General features: G+C 33.2%; 1 long non-coding RNA gene and 1 pseudogene across 1 annotated transcript; both read left to right on the top strand.

Annotated features, from left to right (window-relative positions):
- The first annotated feature begins 1,198 nt into the window (after positions 1 to 1,198).
- Positions 1,199 to 2,514, top strand: LOC121041062 (uncharacterized). The gene is made up of 2 exons (XR_005795550.1): positions 1,199 to 1,354; positions 2,409 to 2,514. It is a non-coding gene; the product is annotated as an uncharacterized LOC121041062 (long non-coding RNA).
- Positions 2,515 to 5,673: 3,159 nt separating this feature from the next.
- LOC121041153 (uncharacterized) lies at positions 5,674 to 5,887 on the top strand (annotated as a pseudogene).
- Positions 5,888 to 18,394: the final 12,507 nt, after the last annotated feature.

The following is an 18,394-nucleotide window of genomic DNA, read 5'->3' as shown; positions in this document are numbered from 1 at the left end:
AATATTGTACACTATATGGAAGTTAATTCAGAGAACTCTCAGTTGTACAGTAAGCCCCTGACACATGTGGACCCAGTTATAGTCATTGTTTTCTAAATAGTCTGATCTCAAAATATCATCAGGTACAGTATGTCTCCAACCAATGTGGTACTACATATTATTTTTCCTCTCTTACAAGGAAATGTGTAAAAGAATTTCATAAATATTCTTCTTAAAGTCTAGCTCATTTTAAAGATACTCATTTCAGAAAGGATCACTAACATACAGCTATATTTTTCTATTATCCTCTAGTTGAAATTTATTTTATAGGTAGCACATGTTATTTTATATTATTAGAATATTTTTAAAAATCCCAATATGGTAATCCTCTGTACCACTTAAATTTCCCTATCAGTCATTCAATTAGATAGCTAAGTTATGTTCATTTGATTACTATAAATCTTATATGTTTCATTTTTCAGACAAAATAATGATAATAAGATTAATATCCATATATTTTTCATTTTTTATTTTATTAAAAATATAGAATATTTCATTAAGGGTATCTAGGCAGAAAAAAGCTCAAGCTTTTTTTTTTCCAAAGGTGGACACAGAATAAACAGTGTCAGCACAATGAATGTACAGATAAAGAAATGGAATTTGAATTAGGTCAATTTTGTCATTCCATGTGACTGCTGGAATTTTTATTTTAAGACCTGAGTGAAATAATATATGAACTCTGAAGTGCATAATTTTTGTTTGAAAAGTTCATATTAAGCCACATATATAATATTTTATTGATTTTAACGACATACTTAAAATTGGATTTTATTATTCTATTTTAATTAATTTTTGCTTTAAAACAGAAAACAAGCCATAAAAATAAAATGTGCACCAGTGGAGCAATTGAGTTGTTCAAAATAAACATTTTATGTTTGGTTGTGAGAAAATAAACTCATTAACATATAAAAAGTAATGTAAATAATTATATCAAACTAACCAATGTTTGACATTCACTTGTTATAAAACTTTATCTACATAGTTTTTTGTTTTTGAGGTTTTTTTCCCTCTCCAGGAATTTGGAGTAGCCTAAAGTCATTTTCTATATTATTGTGAAACCATAATAATTCTACGTTCTGTAAAGTTCTGTAAAGAACTTTAATGTGAGGTACCTTGTCAACATGAAGTGATAACATTCTAGTGGAGTAAAACAAGAAAATAGAAGTCAATACAGGAGGTAATTGAATCATGGAACATACTCTAAAAAGTGTAATATATAAAATATTACATATAGTTCTTCAATTATAGGAAAATCAGGATTGCACATACAATCCTAAGAACCCATACAAGAAAGAATAATGCTTAAGTGATACAGGTAAAGGATGAATTTGAATATTTTTCTCTCAAGTTTGATAATTTTGAACAGAAAGTAAGTATCACCAAAAGTCAACACTAATAGTGATGATGATAATGATGATGATAAGGAGATGCTTGGCTAAGCCTTTGAAGGAAAAGATATGATAAATGAAATTTTAATGTATTATGATTTCACTACTTAGTCAATATTTGTTCCAGGTGATTGAGATTAAACCCATTTAAAAGAAGTGAACCATATTATAATAAATGTTGTTATACAATTGAATGAGAATGAGAAAAGAACAAAGGAGGGAAGTCAACTCTTGTCAACTTGATGGTTTTTAGACTCTTTATATATTTTCCATATAGTGGAAAATTGAGAGTTTATGTGAGTTGTTTAGAAACTGAAAAAATTATATATTTTATTAGTTTACTGGTAATGAAACAAAACCTGGCATGTCCAGCTTAATAAATCATTTTAAAACCTGCTGGAAAGTATATTCTAAAGTCCCTGATTTTAAGACATCTGAACAATATTTATCTTCTTACAAAATGGAAGATTTGTACACCACATACGAAAACATATATATGCATATATGCACACATATATACATACATATGCACACATGTAGATATATGTTTGTGTGTATGTGTATGAATAAAAAATGACTTTTTAGATCCTATTTAGAGTTAATAATGCTTTCAGCCAAATAAAATATCCTTTCCCTGATCATAAAAACCATATGTCATTAGCAAATAAAGAACACTGTTTTGAAGTTGAAGAAATTACTCTCAAATTATGACCCAAAGTCAAAGGAACATTTTGTAATGTTTTACTATGCAGTAATGTATTACCATGCTAGTTTTTTTTCTATGGTCTAAATAATTATATACATCTTCTGGAAAATTACCTCAAAGAACAGATAGTTGCATTAAAAATGCAAAGTAGTTTGAAATTCTTAACAGTCCCAAAGCTTTATACTCTGTTCATTTATACAAGTTGATCAAATACATCAATCTTGAAGATGGTCAAGATAAAGAAATTAATTTTGAGCTTTTTCTCTCCTTTCCAGGAAATTCCCTGAAACGACTGCCCAATGGTCAAGAATATGACAACAGTATAACTGTGGCCAAAACAAATGATGGAAAAATGTGAAATAAATTAATCCTTAATTCTCATCTGCTCCTTGAGCACATTTTCCCCCAAAGCTTAAGAGAATTCACTCTTTTAGAAGATTTCCTCAGGAAAATGTATTTTGGAATTTGTGAAAAATAAACCTATCCTTTCAGGTTCACCTGATCAATAGCAAAGGCTGCAGAATGTAGATATTATCACTAAGGACTTTCTTAAAAGATGTAGTGCTCATTATGAAGCCGAGTGCATAGGAAAGACACATTTCGAAAGTTAATTCAATCCATGAAGTACTGGTTGATTCAAAGGAAAAAGGGACACACAAACATCAGCTCAGATATTGTCTTCTGCTGTCTATGTCTTTTCTGAGTTACCTCATTTGAAAGTGATATTTGAAATGTAAATATTAAAGTGACACAAATATTGCAAACAACCAGAGTAAGATTTGAATTATTTAGAGTGAAACATCAAGTTTTAAATTAACACTTGAAGATTGATTCAGAAAACAATGGAGGTTAGTAACTTTGCAACAATAAAATGTAAGGAAATGAATATTTGCAGAAGATAAATGCCAAAAGAAATGATAAAGGGTAATGGTGTTAGGTCATCAGAAAAAAGTCAAAGATACAGTATTTGAATGTCTCAATTATTTTCATTAACAACTGGGCAATTATTCTAAATTAGTAGATCAAATAAAGTCAATGTACACTTATATGTAGAGAGTTTTCTCTGAAGAAGAAAACTTCAAATATATTTTTATCAAATGTAACAGAAATGTATGATGAATTATTTGGTGAAAATATTTTTGAACTATAGAAATACTGAAAATCTGCCAGAATCAGTCCTGAAGAAATAAATACATAGACATTATGGGAATGTCTGGATTTTATTGCAAAACTTACTTTTTATGAATCTCCAACAAACTATTATATTTAAGAATTTCTTTTGTAGGGGCACCTGCATGGCTCAGTCGATTAAGCATCTGACGTTGGCTCAGGTCATGATCTCATGGTTCGTGAGACTGAGCCCCATATTGGGATCTGCACTGAGAGTGCAGGGATTCTCTGCTTTTGGGATTCTCTCTCTGCCCCTCCCCCACTCATGGTTTCTCTCTCTAAATAAAAAAAAATTTTTTAAAGAATTTATTTTGTATAATTGCCACATCAAGTGAAACAACCTTTTGAAATTAAAAAAAAACATTAAAAATACTTTATCAATCATGAATGAAAAATGGAACTTGGCTATGCTATTTACTAAACATCAATATATGAAGAATATAGATTTTGACAAACCCTTTGACAAGTTTTCAGAACTTAAGGCTCAAAACTAAAATGTAATTTTATCATTCATTTCTGTGATAGACCAGTATACAGATATAAAACTATAGGTTTTAAATATTTTATAAAAACACAGATTTTTAAAATTAAAGTGTCTTAATTTTTGTCTTATATTATTTACATTATTTTATATTATTAATATTTATATTATTTTACTTGTATTATTAGAAGTACAGAATTCAACAAAAGAAAAAAAATCACTGTAGGCTTTATTTGACCATTATTATTACTTATTTAAATTCATGATTATTTCTGAAAATAACTTCATCATATAAAGGAAAAAAGTAATAAAAAGGGATTAGTTCTGGGAATCAAATGCACTAGTATGGCACACTGCCTTTTGTATCATTAGCATCATTAAATCTCTGACCAAATTGTCTTTCATCAGACTAATGCCATCCCAGACTCAAATTAGTATTATTGTTCTGACTATCCTTTACCTTGGACACAACTTGTACACTATTTGAAAATCCTCTGGTCGCAGCAGTCAGCATCACGCAAACTTTAGAGAGCTTTTTCAGGTGCAACCTCCAAAAGCATTGCCTCAAGCTGAGGATCTTGCAATGTGAGTCTTGCCCTGGAGTTCCTGTAAGACCCATGTGGGGAATGTCATCTAGTCAGACTGCCTCGTGATCTGGAAGTATAAACAATTAATGCCAACAGGGCCACCCTGGACCAACAGGGCCAAAAAGTATTAGACACATATCTCCCTGTTTCATCTTTGGGTAGATAATTCTGTGGGTCCATTTCATAAGGTCCTCAGAAGGTCTCAATGGGAATGGGTAACAGTTGCCTGGAGAACATCCAACTCCATGACATCCTTGCATTGGCGGTTCCTCCTTCCCTATTCCATTCTCACTGTCCTGCATTCCATCTCCTACCTGGGATCACATGCTAAAATAAACTAGCCTTGGGCTGCCTGGGTGGCTCAGTTGGTTAAGGTCATGATCTCACGGTTCATGGTTTCGAGCCCACATTGGGCTCTATGCTGACAGTGCGGAGCCTATTTGGGATTCTCTTTCCCTCTGCCCCTCCCCTGCTTTCTTTCTCTCTCTCAAAAAGTAAACTAAAAATAATAGTAATAGTAATAGTAATAATAATAATAATAATAAACTAGCCTCACACAAGCTTTGAGTTGGGTTCTGTTTTCTGAGTAGACCTTGAGCTAAAGAACATTTAATATGTCATCCTGTCTGTGTCTTCCCTTAGAAGCAAATTGTATTAATTTCTCAGGCATTTTTCATGAAAACACAGGAAATACCAGTGTCTCTACCTAGGAAAAGTATTTACCTTGAAACTCAAATGTAATGTTTCAAGTTTTTACATTGATCTGTCCAGTCATCCGCCATGAAGTCTGTTCAACTTTTCTTTGACGGCTGAATACAGCTGTCACGATACTTAAATGGTTGTTCCTCAATGGCTACTGGATCTCAATCTGCTGCGTTAAGGGGCCACATGCCAATTTTGCAGCAAATCTCAGCTCCCTCTGAAGGAGTCATTCCAGTTTGCTCTTTCTTCTCCTGTGTCCTCCTTCAATATATGTTATTGTATTCTTTTTCCATATCAAATAAGTTCAATGAACAAAAAAGGCAGAATGATGGAGGTGAAATGTCATCTTTACTATGGATACAGGTGAATTTGGAGTATGCAGCTTTGGTGAATTTTAATAATAGGTTTCCTATTAATGCATCAGAGCAAATCTTTCTAGAGAGAAACTGAAATATAAACCAGAATGTAATAAAAAAAAAAAAAAGCAGCCCACCAAACTGTCTGAACAGATGTCAATTCTGTGTTTAGGAAGAACTAAACGTTTTAAATTTACCTCTAGCATTACTGCCTCATTTTCTCATATTTTAATAATTATCTGTAATCGCTTCTTGGTCTTTTGGCTAAGATCAAGTATGGTATCTGTCATTATCAGTTTAATAATTATCCCTGGAAAATGGAAGCCCATTGGTCAGAAAGCTCTAACTTTATCATTTGCACCAAAAAATATTTTTCAAACCTGAAAGTTTATTTTTAAGAAAAGGTTTTATTTTCTGGACAGCCTGTTTTGAGAATGACAGGCTGGGGGAATTCTTATTGGAACATAAAATGACTTCTGTTTTCTCAAGTGGTTTCTCTCTTATTGCTTCTTTTGAACTCCATCCTAATCTTGATGACCCTCTTTGCTTATAAATCACCCCTTGTCTACAGGGACTTATGTAACTTTTGACTTTGGAAATATCAAATCTAGACCAAAACAGAAAAGAAAGAAAGAACAAATAAGAACACCTGGAAAAACTTTCAGCTGGCTACAAGTTGTGAGTCATTTTAATCATCTTAAAAATATAGCTCAATCAAGTATTTTCTATAATAAGATTAATATATATATATATAAATCTTATTATATATACACTTATTATATATACACTTAGATCAGGTATTCTGATTGGACTCATTTTTCTCTATTGTCCTAAGTGCAAGGAAGATATCTTTTTTATAATAATGTGACTCTAATCTTATATTCATTCTTAGGGCAGATGCTAGTGTACTGTTAGAATTCTTCTGTGTGTTTAACATTTCTTCCCTGTTTGTTTCCTGTACATTAAAAAAAAATTTTTAAGGTTTATTTTTGAGAAAGAGAGCACGAGTGGGGGAGGGGATGAGACGGGGAGACACAGAATCTGAAGTAAGCTCCAGGCTCTGAGCTGTCAGCACAGAGGCTGACATGGGACTTGAACCCACAAACCATGAGATCATGACCTGAGCCAAAGTCAGACACTTAACTGACTGAACCACCCAAGTGCCCCTCTCTCTCTCTCTCTCTCTCTCTCTCTCTCTCTCTATCCATATGTGTGTGTGTGTGTGTGTGTGTATATATATTTCTTTTTTAATTTTAATGTTTATTTATTTTTGAGAGAGAGTGACAGAACATTAGTGGGGGAGGGGCAGAAAGAGAAAGGGAGACACAGAATCCAAATCAGGCGCCAAGCTCAGAGCTGCCAGCGCAGACCTGGATGTGGGGCTCAAACTCGTGAGTGGTGAGGGGCGCCTGGGTGGCTTGGTCGGTTAAGCGGCCGACCTCGGCCCAGGTCATGATCTCACAGTTCCTGAGTTCGAGCCCCGTGTCGGGCTCCGTGCTGATGGCTCAGAGCCTGGAGCCAGTTTCAGATTCTGTGTCTCCCTCTCTCCCTGCCCCTCCCCTGTTCATGCTCTGTCTCTCTCTGTCTCAAAAATAAATAAACGTTAAAAAAAAAAAAAAAAAAAACTCGTGAATGGTGAGATCAAGACCTGAGCCGCAGTCAGACACTTAACCCACTGAGCCACCCAGGTGCCCTCTCTACAGTTTTGGGTTTTTTTTGTTTTTTGTTTTTTGTTTTTTTTTTTTTTTTACCTTAAATTGGTCATTTTCCCACACCATGATCATTTTTTTTTTTTTAATTTCTCCTTTTGGTATATTCTGTTTTCTACCCTTTTCCCCATTTGTCTTCAAGATACAAAACCTATTAAATGTGAGTAGATGTCTCTATGCCACAAATCCAGATTCATATATAAATAATGACAGGCTTTGGATAAATGTCATTTGGCTTTGAAGAAGCAAAATCATCTATATCACTGCTTAATCTCTGTATTATCAAGACTTCACTAATGTTACACTTATCCTTGCTCTTCCAGAAAACCCAATCCAAAAAGATAAAAGATACAAATAACATTATTGTTCCTTTCAAGCACTTTTGAAAAACTCATTAATATGAACATTCATCTGCTAACTTTCAATACATAACACTCACTTCGGAACTGTTTTCTCAAAACCTTAGCTTTGCCTGGTCCACTCATCGTCCACTACTACATCGTGAACCAGTCCTAATTAAGACCTCACATTGAAATACATGCTTTCTACTGTATCCAAAAACCTCATAAATATCCCAATTTTTCTTTTTCCTCTCTAAAATACTATTAAGACATTCACAAGTAACTGATCTCCTCTACCACACCTGTCAACAAATGGTTTGGATAGAATTCAGCACTTTGAATGACTGAATTAAAATTATGTTCATAAAATTTTCTCCTGATTTTTATACTAGAAGGTCCATAGTTTCCATTATCCCACTGTGGGGATTCAATTCTCCATGTACTTCTGTCTTCTGAGCAGGGGCATTAACAGTTTTGTTCTATATCATCTTTCAAGATTGTTCATAAAGCAAATAGCTTTGGAAGTTAGAGAGTGTCTTCCAGAACAGAAGGCATATTGGTTTGCTGTTCACATTAATAATTACAATGTCTCTTTCCAGGGCAAAGGTTGGGTAGATTTGCTCACAGTCTCCTTATAAAAAATTAGGGTTTTTAAACTCAGGTTTTTTTTTTTCTCCTTTAACATAACCCACAGTGTGTACAGGCATCACCCAGACCTTGTCATGTCACCAGGTGGCATGTGGGAATTAGGGCTTGGAGAACTAGTGTAAACAATATAATGCTGACCACTGCTATTGCTGTGAGTCATAAACTGTCCTTTGTCTCATGCAGGCATCTTTTGTCTTTATCGATGTAGGTGAACTTTCGACAGGATAACTTATTAGCTAACACAGAGGGCAAAATCTCAGATCTCAGATCTCAGTCCCTTCACAGATCTTGACATCTGTATGAAACATGGCAGATTTTAAATTAAATTCTTTGCCCTAGTGAGTTTAAAAGTAAAATCTATTTTCAAAGCTACATTTAATATCAGTAATGAACCACTCCACCCTAGCATATATAAGATTATTTTGATAGATTAACTAATTGCAACTATAATTTAATAAGTGTTACCTAGGTGTCAGGCATGTTAAAATGTACTTTAGAGATGTGATTTTATTTTCACAATAAATTGGTGTGGTTTGTTTAGTTACCCCAGATATAAAGATATGGAAACTGACATTAAAAATTAAGTAACATGTTCAACATCATACAGATGATGATTGGTAAAGTCAGATTAGTACCCATGTCTAATCACTAAAACCCAAGTTCTTTCCACACTAGTCTACGTTGTAACTTTAGGGTCTCAGCTGAAATTAGACATTGATATTGCCTAAAGTATCAATGACTAGCTGACATTTGCCCTTTCTACATGAATAGGAATGTTAAATTTGCTATTCTCCAATAAAATGAGGAACTAAAAGCCAATTTAATAAATACATGAAGACAGAAAAAATAATCTGTAATTGAGGAGAAAAGAAACAAATACCTCTCCCCTTTTCTGCTATTCATAATTTTCCCTCTCTTTTGTTTCCAAAATGTCATTAGCCTAACGTCAGAATTATAGCTTCAGAAGACAAAGATAAGTGAATTTTGAAACCCAATGCATGGCATTTAAAAATTTTAGAATTGCAGCAGTGCTGAATTGTAACAGAAGAAGATCATGGGAAGAAATAGATTTCAATTAGGTAGTAAATTAAAGGGAGTAGGAAATTCCATCAACCAAATCAGACAGCTTTAAAAATGGTCCCACCTGTCTAATCAGCATCCTGGGAGGAATCCAGGGCACACATATAGTTCTCATAAAGTGATTTCAAGTTTGTGAATGATAAACAAATATACCAATAATTACAGCAAACCTGGCATAGCAAACAGTACAATGATTTTTAATTTTCCACCAAGTAACCTCAGCATGCCCATTAGAGAGTAAGTTAAAAGGTAATTAAGTTAAGATATAATGAAGGGAGCCAAGTCTAAATCACTAACACTTCATTACTAAGTTTACAATATCAGTGTCTTTTTTTTTTTTTTAATGAAAGTGCGTATGATATTTAGGGGAACATGGTATATTTGATACTTATAGCTAAAATGTCTAGGATGACTTTATTTTCTGTTAACAGTGTTAGAGTTGTTAAGGGAATTTAACTTTACGAATTTATAAGTTTGAATTTATGAAAATTCTTTAAGCAGTTTTGGGAGAGATTTCCCTACTATAGTGTGAGTTTTCTCTGTCCTGCTTGTGTGATTCCTAAAAACTAAATATATCTAATTTATAAATTCAGGTAAAAAATATTTAAAGCTTTGTTAGTTAAACTTATAAGTAGATACACTCAGTTACTATATATCCTTCATTTCTATGTGTTTGAAGCAGATGGTGTCAAGTGCCTATAAAACATCAGAAATGGATGTTCCAAGATGATGCCTATACACACATTAAATAAATGGCTGGTAATACAACCAATGCTTTCTTTTCTCATGCTGAAAAAATTGACAGTGATACAGCCACTATGCCATCACATGGACTGAAATAATCACGGTGGATCTTGTGGAATGTGAAATGAATAGACCAACATATCTCAAGTCAGATTACCCCCATAGTGGCCTGAAAACTCTCCATCTGTGCATTTAAAGTGATACATGCTGGGTAAAATCAAGTTATAAATTGTAGTTTATCTCTTATAAAATTTACTTTCTGTAGCAGTCAGAAACCTCCTCACTGTTCTGTGTAGAATTAAATATCTAGTTCATATTAAACAAGTAAAATGAGTCAAAATATTAAAAAGAGAACCATTAGGATTGCAAGTACAATTTCAGAAGAAAGTCAAGCATCAGAAGAGAGAGTTTTCAAATGGAATCCTGTAGTGCACACGAGTTCTTTCTGAAGCAGAGTAGAGTCAGCAAGGCTGCCCATAACGGCACTTTATCACAAAACACAGACTTGCATGGCTGAAAAAGATAGCGCTTCAATGCCAGATAGAAACTGCGTGGTGAGCTTGGCAGCCCAGGCAAGCACTTTTAGCAAAAAAGCAGACAAGAGTGTGGAAGCCCATTCACTTCCGTAGGGAATGGATAAATAGCTAGGAGACTAAAAATAGACAATGCCATGTTTTCTATTAATTGAAAATAAAATGATGCTTCTCTTCCCACTTCCTTTTGATGAATATTAATCACTTCATGCTATTTTAAAATTGGAAGCTGCACTAAAATATCTATGGTACATTAGAAGGGAAGGTCATAATTTTCTACATTTGCATTATTTAAAACACGAGTTGCAAAACAATTTCATATTTTTACCCACTTGTGTTATTCTAAATCAATTAGTCTAAGTACATACATACTTATGTACCCATGAAATAAATATTTTGTGTCTCTTTTCCTTGTACAGATTATTATCTGCTTTAAAATCTATAATTTAAAATACAATGTGGGGTGCCTGGGTGGCTCAGTCAGTTGAGCATCTGACTTCGGCTCAGGTCATGATCTCGCAGTCTGTGAGTTCAAGCCCGCATCGGGCTGTGTGCTGACAGCTCAGAGCCTGGGCCTGCTTTGGTTTCTGTGTCTCCCTCTCTCTCTGCCCCTCCCACACTCACGCTGTGTCTCTCTCCATCTCTCAAAAATGAATAAACATCAAAAAAATTTAAAAAATACAATGTTATTAGGATAAATATTTAGGTGCATAAGCCACTGAGAAAATTCTAAATCATAATAATGTCTTTTCTCAAATGAGAAATGGATTTTTAAAAAGAAACATATTATATTTCAAATACTGTCAAATGTTTGCTTTTCACTGTTAATTTGTTCACATCTAGTGTGTATATTTAGTAAAATGTATTTAGTATTTAGTATTAATACTAAATGTATTTAGTATTAGTGAAAATATTAAGCAGATACAACTTATTTCAGTTTTATATTAAAGTTATTAAATGAGAAGGATGGATTTCATTAGAACCTTTTAATGAAAGTGGTTTTAAAAAGAATCATTTTTGTATCTTTCACATGTTTACGATTATTTCAATAGTATTTTCATATCTGGAAAGTATAGAGTGAAAGAATAGTGACTGAAATAAATTTGAAAAGATCAAATCATGATGTTAAAAATTTTAAGTACATCAGTAAAAGATGATATGAAATGAAAAGATTATCTTTTCACAGTACAAGTCTTCCCAATGAATTTCCAAAACACTCTAATTTATAAGAACTATAAAACAAAACCCCAGGACAGAGAATATGAGATTTTGTCTTATCATTATTGAAAAATGAATTGTAACACTTAGCTCAGTGTGTTTCAATATTAAATTTTCTACTCTGTGGCACGTGATTATAGGCTAAAAAAGAAAAATATGAGCTTGAATTATGAAATGTTATGACTGTCCTTGCAGAAAAGTAATAAACATCTAGAATCTGATTTATATTAAAAAATAAAAAGACTCATGCTCTGTCTCTCTCTGTCTCAAAAATAAATAAATGTTAAAAAAAATAAAAATAAAAAAAATAAAAAGACCAATCATAATTAAGACATAGATTTTCTATTCCCAAAGGCCTTACGCATTTCCTTAAACTACATTCTCTGGAATGATGTACTCTCCTGTCTAGCCAGAGACTGCCCAAATAGAATAGCTGAGTGCCAGTGTACCTGATTTTCATTCCTTTGAATCCTCTGATCATGTGTACTTATATCCATAACTGAGAATTTTCCTGAGTTGGTGCTGCATGGGATCAAGGGGCCACTATCTTGGGGGCAGGATATAGAGAAAGCAAAGAAGCAAATACATCTGTATAACTGATAATCAATTTCATTACTATCTAACCTGCCTTTCAGGCCAAAGAAACATTTTCTCCCCTTCCAATGAATACATTTATCTAGAGTAGATTTTGAGGTATCATATCACTATGGTTGTTTTCAATTATTGGCATGTTTTTGTCAGGTTGATGGTAACAATAATAGACATGAATAATTGATTGAGAAACTAAGTATAGAAGACCAAAGCCAATAATACAAATATAAACTAATATGAATTAAAGCATGGTCTAGTTACATTATCTCACTGCATCTTTAAACAGCATTACCACTACTCCCATTTTACAGGTAAAGATATTGAGGATTAGAGCTGTTAACTATACCTCCCAATGTCATACAGATGCTAAATGGTAGACCTACAATTCAAACTCAGACATCCTGAGGTAGTCTGCAATTCTCCCCCTTATGCCATACTGGTAATTGGAATGGTTCACTATTTATACTGAAGTTTTGAAAAAACAGATGATTTAACAATGGGCAGGCCGTGCTGCTCAGAGGTGATGAAATGCTGGTGACAGATGGAAGTAATACAACTGACAGGTTGTGAAAAATAAGGGTTCCTACTAGAGAAGCAGCAAAACTCAAGGCAATTAAAACAGTAGTGACTCAGCTTGATGAAGTTTGAGGGTTTAGGTTGAGATCTTTGAAAGTGATATAAAGAGTTGTAAAACAAATCAACAAGTTGGAGAGTATACCAGAAGCACTGGTATGAATAAAAACAGGCACAAGTGAAATATTCTCATGAGTGACACCAAAAAGACAACCCCAAAAGAAGGCTCCTTAAGCACAGAAGACCATCCTCCTGAATCATCCTTCTGAATTAAAAACCAAAAGCACCAACCTGGTAGTCATTAGTTTATAATAAATTTTTATATTCATAGTTTAAGTTGTCCATTTGTTTTAGTTGTGTTCAACTCATAATATTAAATAATAAAACTACAAATTTATTTACAGAGTGGCAAAATTATCCATCTGTATTTATATGAAAAAAAAGTTGATGGAGAAGCAATTTTATTGTCTTATAAATACTGCAATTAACCTTTAAATCACAGTATTTTTAAAAAATAATGCAAATAAGCAAAAATTGCCAATAGTTCAATTTAATTAACCCTAATTAAATTGCAGAATGTCACTAAATGTAATTACACTGCATTTTTCATAGGGTTACATTTCATAAAGCATTAAACACTATTATTGGTCATGGTGTTTTATCCTCAACAAGGAAGCTGATACTTATTTATGGGTTTTTTTATGAGTTAAATTAAACAACTACTAAATATTTTCTAACGTAATACATTTGGATAGGTTTGCAAAAGAATTTTTATGGTGATATAATATCTCCAATGGCAGAAACATCATATAAAGAATCCTCTATGTTATCAGGTACAATCAAGTTTGTTTCTACAATAATTACATCATTTAAACACTTGAGAATCCTGTAGCTTTCCCAAATCTAATTTAACCTTTCAGATATTAGACTTTTTATAGCTTCTCAGCACTACTCCTCCCTAAGGAGTAGGTATGTGTGTATCATAGGCCAGCAGAGATTGAACAGTTCTTAAAAAATTTAAAACTCCCTGAATTAAATTAATCTTGTATTTTTAGACAAAGCAATATTTCATTTTTATCACTTTATTGTAATTGTACAGTTATCAATTCTCTACGAAGCTGACAATAAGCTTAGCTGCCAATGTTTACTCTCTGTGTGACAGTAAGTGTTGTCTCATATCTAGAAAAATCAGTAATATTTAAATTTTAATATTGGAGAGGGGAAGAGATTTATGACTGAAAGTAAGGTACCAAATGAACAATCATGGTGCTTAATATGATAATTCATTTGAGTTAAGCCATTGAAAATCATAGTTAAAATGCAAATGTGTTGGGGCACCTGGGTCACTCAGTCAGTTAAGCATCAGACCTCAGCTCAGGTCAGGATCTCAGGGTTCCTGTCAGCTGTGCTGACAGTTCTGCACCCAGAACCTGCTTCAGATTCTGTCTCCCTCTCTCTCTACCCCTCCACCACTCACACTCTGTCACTCTCTGTCTCTCAAAAATAAATAAACATGAAAAAAATTTTTAATAAAAAAATGCAAATGTCTTGGGTGAAAGGACACTTTAGACTTAATAATAGTAGGAACATAAACACCCTTTTGACTAACTCTATACTAGTATCTTGAATAGGAAAATAACTATGTACATTTAACAGACTAGAAAACAAAGGCCAATGTTTATAGAACACTTAAGAAATAAAGCTTCATTCAACGTGGCCACGTCTGCACCCAGAGGCTATCTGTATATTATGCTGCCTCTTACTACTTAATGGCATCAATTAGGTCTTTCCATAAGTAGGAAATACTTATGGATGGAAGAGAATCTTATTTTAAAATGGCTATAGAAACTAATAAGTAAATTTAAAAAGTTTATAAGGTTATACATTAATATACAAAAATTATTTTTTGCAAATAATAGAAATGAAATTTTAGAAATGAAAATAAGCAAACAATGAACCCACTTAGAATAAAAAATGAAATGCTTAGAAATAAACTTCATAAAATGTTCAGGACTAGAAGTCATGATAGTCCTAGATAGCAGCATAGAGAGACCTGAACTGACCTTCTTCCACAGATATGCCAAATCTACTATATATGGAATAATAGCCATTTAAAAATAATGAAAACTAGCTGAACAGCTCCATCTACAACAAGGGATAAAATGGCCAAATCCAGATAGGTAGGAGAGGCAGAGATGTGGTCTCATCAAAATACTTACCGCCCCTATAAACAGTAATCCTCAATAAGGAAGAACCTCATGGGTCTCAAAACTCTCCCTGAAGAGTGAGGGGTTTGCATCTCACATTAGCCACCCTAACCCTAGGGATCTGCACCAGAGAGACAAGACCCCAAAAGACCCTGGCTTTGGAAACCAGTGGGGCTAATGTACAGAAGATCTGGGGGAACTGTAGGAATATGACATATTCCTTTTATGGGGTTCATGTGCAGAGGCATTCACCCAGCAGTTTGAGAATTATGGGATTATATATGAAGAAGATTCATTGGCTAAATCTTAAAGCATCTGCTGGAGGGGCATGGACTAGTGGGACTTTGGGGGATGAGGACACTGCCAAGTGCCATTTTTGCATTTGTATTGGAAGTCATAGTCACAGCAAATGGAAAAAAAAAATAAATAAATAAAAGATATCAGCGTTGAAAAGGAAAAAGTAAAATTGTCTCTACTTGCAGATGACACAATACTATATATTAGAAAATCCTAAAAACTCCACTAAAAATTGTTAGAATAAGTGAGTTCAGTAAAGATGAAGGATATAAAATTGACATAGAGAAATATATTGCATTTCTATACCATAATAATGAACTAGCAGAAAGATAAATTAAGAAAACAATCCCATTTATAATTGTAGTGAAAAGAATAAAATACTTGGAATAAATTTAACCAAGGAGGTGAAAGACATAAACAATAAAATCTAGATGTTGATGAAAGAACTTGAAGAATATACAAATATATGGAAACATACCCTGTGTTTGTGGATTGGAATAATTGACATTTTATTCATATATATAATTATTTATTTGTTTTGATAGAAAAAGAGAGAGAGTGTGCAAGCGGGGGAGAGGCAGAGAGAAAGGGAGAGAGAGAATCTGAAGCAGGCTCCCCACTGTCAGCACAGAGCCCAATGTAGGCTCAATCTCAAGACCATGAGATCATGACTTGCGCCTAAATCAAGACTCAGACGCTTAACCAACTGAGCCACCCAGGTGCCCTGGAAGAATTGATATTATTAAAATGTCCATACTACCCAAAGCAATCTACACAGTCAATGCAATCCTTATTGAAATTCCTACTGTATCTTTCACAAAACTAGAACAAATACTTCTAATTTGGATAGAACCACAAAAGACACTGAATAGCCAAAACAATCTTAAGACAGAAAAACAAACCTGGAGGCATTATACCTTCTGATCTCAAGCAATACTACAAATCTATAGTAATTAAAACAGTATAGTACTGGCATAAAAATAGATGCATATATCAATGGAACAGAATAGAAAGCCCAAGAATAAATAGAGAGCCACACATATATAGTCAATTAATTTACAATAATGGAGCCAAAATTATACAGTGGAGAAAGGACAGTCTCTTCAATTAAGTGGCATTGGGAAATCTGGACAGCCACATACAAAAGAATGAAACTAGACCACTATTTTATGCCATTCACAAAAATTAATGCAAAATGAATTAAAGACTTGAATTTAAGACCTGAATATATAAAACTCTTAGTAAAACATATGTAGTAATCTCCTTGATAGAGGCCTTGATGTTGAATTTTTAGACCTTACTTGTTGCCTTGCAATGGCAACAAAAGCAAAAATAAACACATAGGACTATGTTAAACTAAGAAGATTCTCCACAGTGAAGGAAATCATCAGGAATGTGAACAGACAATCTACTGAATGGGAGAAAATGTTTGCAAACCATGTATCTGATAAAGGGTTAATAGCTAAAATATATAAGGAACTCAAAAAACTCAACAACAGAAATGAAACAATAATATTTAAAAATGGACAGAGGACCTAAAAAAACATTTTTCCAAAGAAGACATACAGATGACCAACAGACACATAAAAGATGCTCATAGTCACTAATTATCAGAGAAATGCAAATCAAAACAACAGTGAGATATCACCTCCCACAGGTAAGGCTATTATCACAAAGACAAGAAATAATAAGTGTTGGGGTGGATGCGGAGAAAAGGGAACTCTTGCACACTGTTGGTAAAAATGTAAATTGGTAAAGCCAACATGGAAAACATTATGGAAGTTCCTCAAAAAATTAAAAAAAGAACTACCATATGATCCATCTATCCCACTTCTCTTTATCCAAAGAAAATAAAACACTAATTCAAATATATATGCACACCTATGTTCATTGCAGCATTATTTGCAATAGTCAAAATATGGAAACAACCTAAGTATTCATTGATAGATCAATGGATAGAGAATATATGGGGTGTATATATGTATATACACACATATATTTATATACATACACACACACATACATACATACATACATACACACATACAATGGAATACTACTTAGCCACAAAAAAAGGAAATCTTGCCATTTGCAATCACCTTATTGGACCTTGAAGGCATTATGTCAAGTGAAATAACTCAGACAAGGAAAAATATCATATCATTTCACTTATATGAGAATTGAAACACACACACACACACACACACACACACACACACACACATAAATACACATAACAGATTGGTCATTATTAGAGGGGTTTATCAGAGGTAAAAGGAGTAAGGATTGGAGAAATAGGTGAGAGAGTCAATTATATGGTGACAGATAGCATCTAGACTTATGGGATCATAAATTAATATGTACAAGAATCAAATTATTGCATTGTGCACCTGAAAATAATATGTCAGATACTGATTTTACCTCAATAAAAAAAATAAATTAAAAAAAAAAAGAAAAGAAAGTGGTACAGACCTGCATGCTGAACACTACAAAATATCACAAAGACATTTCTATGAAAGCCTCAATCAAGGGATACACTGAATTCATTAAATGGAAAATTCACTATTATTAAGATTATAATTTTCCTCTAGTTTTTCTGGATTCAATGCAATTCCAATCAAAATATTAGCAGATTTTTTTCCTTAGTAAATTGAAAAGCTGATTTAAAGTCTATATGCAAAGGCAAAAGACCAAGAAAAAAATCTTGAAAAAGAAGAAAAATTATAGAAAACTAATATTTCTAATTTCAAGACTTATATTAAAGCAACATTGTCATATTAGAGTAAGGTTGGATGAATGGAACACAATAGCTCAGATAAATCTACACTTCTTTGCTTAATTGACCTGACAAAAGTGCCAAAGTTATTCAACTGGAATATAATTGTGTGTGTGTGTGTGTGTGTGTGTGTGTGTGTGTGTGTGTGTATAAAACTTAATTGACACTGGAGGAGCCAAGATGGTGGAACAGCATGGAAGTTATTTGTGTGTCTTGCATCCATGAAATACAGCCAGACGAACACTAAA

Source organism: Herpailurus yagouaroundi, unplaced genomic scaffold, assembly GCF_014898765.1.
Source record: "Herpailurus yagouaroundi ecotype Mexico unplaced genomic scaffold, PumYag 182, whole genome shotgun sequence".
Classification (NCBI taxonomy): domain Eukaryota; kingdom Metazoa; phylum Chordata; class Mammalia; order Carnivora; family Felidae; genus Herpailurus; species Herpailurus yagouaroundi.
Note: the sequence above shows the minus strand (reverse complement) of the source record. Positions and strands in the feature narration are given on the sequence as shown.